Source organism: Pholis gunnellus (assembly GCF_910591455.1).
Source record: "Pholis gunnellus genome assembly, chromosome: 4".
NCBI lineage: Eukaryota > Metazoa > Chordata > Actinopteri > Perciformes > Pholidae > Pholis > Pholis gunnellus.
Window position 1 is genome coordinate 16,991,481 of NC_136530.1, and position 4,452 is coordinate 16,995,932.

A 4,452-nucleotide genomic window follows, 5' to 3' on the forward strand; every position below is an offset into this window, starting at 1 on the left:
ACTGAAATAAGTGCACGTTTAGCAAAGTGAGTTAAAGTGTGTTAATACTACACACAACACTTTACTTTTAGAGCCTAATGTTGCTACTGAACAAAAAGGTTACATAGAGTAAACGTTGAAACAAGTTTTACATACATTTTTGCTGCATCTCCAACTGTAGCTCATGGATATCTAAAGACCGTTACACTAGTCCATCACATGTAGATATGTAAATTATAGAATTACTTCACATTAAGCTAATTTATAGCAAGCAGATCTTAAAAACAAACAAAAAGTTTGTGACCACTAGCTTCCAAAAAAAAGAGAGCTATGCTCATATTCGACAATTCAACTTTTAGTTAATGCTGGTCAACCAAATAAAAAGAAGCTATATTAATTTCTTTCACAGAACATTTTAAACTTCATCACTGCGATTGACATTTAAAAATGTGATTTTAACTCTTGTGCAGCGGTGCGCCTCAGAATCAGGATTTTGCTGACGTTCCTATGGAACAATAAGTGACAAACATGTATTTTCTCACTCTTTTGTCTCCCCGTGCTGGGTAATTGCAACCTGGTTTCCACCATTGAGTAGGCATAAGGGCTAGTAAGTCCATATGCCGTCATTATACTGGCACCCATTTTCCACAGTAACACAATTTCTGATTTCTTCTGCATCTTTTGATCTTTGGAATCAGCAATGGTTGTGCCATGGAAATGTAGCTAATGAGTGGCAACTATGACTCGAGGCTTCATGCACTAAAAAAAGCGCCCGTTGGCCTCCCCCTTGTCACACACTGCAATTAAGCAACCACACAAAGAAACCGATATAGATGTAAGGAAAGAAGCAAACACATATGCACTTGCCAAATGCTTACTGAGAATGACAAATGGCATTTTAAAATGTTTTTATCCCGGAGTTTAAAAGACATCAAGGTTGTAATTAATGTAGGTGTTGAACCACCAGGAGCTAATGACAACACAGCTCCTACGGTCACAGGGGCACACAAACTCCTCCACCACACAATGGCAATACTTTTTCGCCATAAATGGTAAAAAATCTTAATTTAAAAAGCTGCTTTTCTACCAATGAAACTCCTTCGGCATATGCTTCTCAAAAATTGTGATATCATTTCAACCAGATGCAATTAAAAGTATGCTGCTGGGAAATGACAGCAGAGGTTAGATTGATGGTTTCATGTCATTGGGATAATTTGGTACTCGCTTTCTTTACCTCGTAAAACCAATACATTAGTCATATTTGGCAAGGTCTGTACATAGTTGGGACGAAGACAGAAAACAGAAGGTCGTGTGAGGCTCAATGGCAGGTGCTCTAGGAAGATAACTCAAGGTTGATAATAAAAGAATAACAGGCCACAAGCCGGCTGTTTTGGTTGGGATTGTCAGATTGACACGAGACAGACAAAAAGGAACAAGTGAATCACTTCCTTCCAACAACTTGGGGATCAGTCTCCGAGCTGACAGCGTTGCTGGTCTGTTTGTGTTGAAGAGTGGTGGCTCTTGTTTATCCTAAGAGCAGGATGAATTCAATCAGCCAAAGGCTCTGGAGCTTCCTGCGTCAATGTTTCCTTGTGGGGAAGTTAGTAATATTCATGCTGTGAGCAAACTAAAGTCCTCACACGTGACTTGCACGTCATGAGAATGGACTTATGCTTGAGCCTATGTATCCTGGAAAGGTAATGTATTTGTTGACCAACGAAAACTTGTAGTAGGACTACTGGTTTCAGATTTTAAAATAGCCCGAATAAGTTAGACAATAAACAGGCCATAGAAAACACTGGTACAGCGTGTTTTAGGAAGAACAGCTGGCCTCATTTAGTGGTATTTCTCAATGTTTGGAACAGTCCGATAAGCAAAATATTGGTTGAACGTCAATTCAAATTCTGAAATACACAAACAAAATTGTAGACTTGGTTACAGAAGATAAGAGTTTGATTTTGAGCACTGAAAATGTTCCCATGCATTTTGGAGGTTCTGCTTGATAAATGATTCTGACACCCACTCTGTCTGCCATGTGAACAATGGGTGACATCAGGGTGTGCTTCAGTACCTGTCTTTCCTGATGCAGAGTTGTACCATCGTCAGCCTGTTTCTGGATCAGGCCACCACTGCAGAGCTGTGTCCCGAAGAAGCCGGTCTCATAAAAACAAGCTCTGCACGAAGCACAATTGAGCCCTGCCCACCGAATCAAGACTAATTAAGTGCAAACCAACTGCAGAAATTTCAAAGCGCAATTTTCTCAAATTGGAGGAATTATTTCCAATGCATGTGTTCTCCAGACTAAAAAAAGCTCAAATTTACTTTTAAGAGGAACCACAAACCAAAATGGCGCTTTTGTGCGGTCGCACTGAGCATCTTTATTGAGATCGAAAATTAAGAGAACTGCTAAAATAAAATGTGTGGTAACTCGACACAGGCAACGCCATGACAAATAAAAGGAACAGATGTGTAGGCACCAGAGGTTTCTACTCTGTCATGTCATCAACTTACGTGATGTGTTACATCAATTACTTCATAGAGCAAACAGTGCATTAGTCTGCTCAACGGTAAACACTATTTCAAAACACTGTTTTTCATTCTGTATGGACAACAGATTTTGAATCAGTAGTAGATAATATCACTAAAACACTCCCTACTGTGGGTAGAAGACCGTACACTAGGGTGGCCTGTTGCTACTTTAAAGGAATAGATCGACATTTGGTGAATTAAGCTGATCTGCTTGCTGAGAGTAAGAGTGTGTGTGTGCTTACATAAATAAGCATATTCCCCAAAATGTCAAAGTATTACATTTTTATCTTTGCATGATCACAAGTTGTCAGCCCATCTTTGCACATATATACAAAGATTGTATATGAAAGAAAAAGCTGCATTAAACAATATTTCTGCAGCAAAAACAGCTATGCTTTAGGTTCAGCAAACTGTATGAAGGCCCAGCTGGATATTGTATGAGCAAAGGACAAAGGAGTGAATGAGTTCGGGGTCTCCGTGTCCTCCGTTGCTGAGGGATGCGCAGTCAGATGTGAGATCATTGCCTCTGACTGCAAAAGGGCGGAAAATGCGTCATCACAGGCCAGACATCAAAGAGCGCCGGTCCATCGGGGTTAACGTCCAAAAGAGGTTAGCAGGGGTTAAGAAAACACACGTATAAACACAGGCCCCACCACTGAGCCGTAGCGTCAGTTATTACTGGCGCTCTGTTGTCGTAATAAACTAACATTAGGTAAGAATACGGTACACGGAGGCACCGCATGCTTAACAACATTCACACAGGGAGACACCCCGGAGGTGTCAGAAAAACCAGCATGTTAACATGAACTTTTATTAGCTGATGGAAAAATGAGACCAACGGTCTTACTGACGCTTGACAGAGAGGACAACTTAGTTGAACTTCAAAAGGTGATGGTTTGCTTTAGCTTTCAATTAAAAGAAACAGTCAAATTAAAACACTGCTGAGCTTCATAATAATAGATCTTTTATAAAGCGTTTTTCAAGATGCCCCGACTCTTTACACGACAGGAAAAAGAAGATGCTAAATAGCTAAAAACACTAAAAGGCACAAAGTAGCATGAGACATTCAATCAAACAATACCATTTGTTCACAAACGAGCTTTATAATGACATTAATTAGCAGTAGAGTACTTGAGCTTTCAATTATATCACATGATCTTCACCAGCAGATGGAGTTTGCCTAAATGTCGAAAGTTTGATGAATTCTCACTAAAGTCGGCTTAAAATTGAGTTTCAAAGTGTCCTACTGATCTTGGAAGCAGGACATAAGATAAAACGAAACTTTCCTCAAGGTCCATTTATTAGGTGTTCTGGAGCTTTCGATCGTATCTCATGATCATTATGAACAGATGAGGTCTGATGAAGACGATTAAAAAGCTCCAGACGAGCTAATAAACGTACCTCAAGATAAGGGTTATAGAGATCAGCAGATATAAAAGGCAGCCAAGTGAACTAAAACATACAGATGAGATGACCTTAAAATGATATTTCCGTTGTGTTTGGTCTGCATCTTCCACAGAAGAGCAGCAGAACAACACAAATGCAAAAAAACAACAACAAAATGTATAAACATGAACCCTGAACATTTAAATGTTACAGAGGTATCAACCACTGTCCGTTTCTCAAAACAACTGAAAACACCGTCGGGCTGCATTGGTCCGCTGCATACTGACACAAGATTGATGACTTCCTGTCAGATACGTCTGCCTCCTCATTCATTTCACCCTCACCATCTGGGCATTATCATTCCAGTCCACAGCTGTCAGCAGCATTAGCCGACTCATTTTCATCGTGACAGTGATGGATATGAACAGGCTCAGACTATTTCACAGCATCATCCTTAGTCATGCTGACCTCAGCACTCTTTTCTAACACCTCAACTGTCATCAGAAGGAACCAGAGATGTTCTCAGTTATACACTGGTGCCCAGCTGCTGTCGCTGTG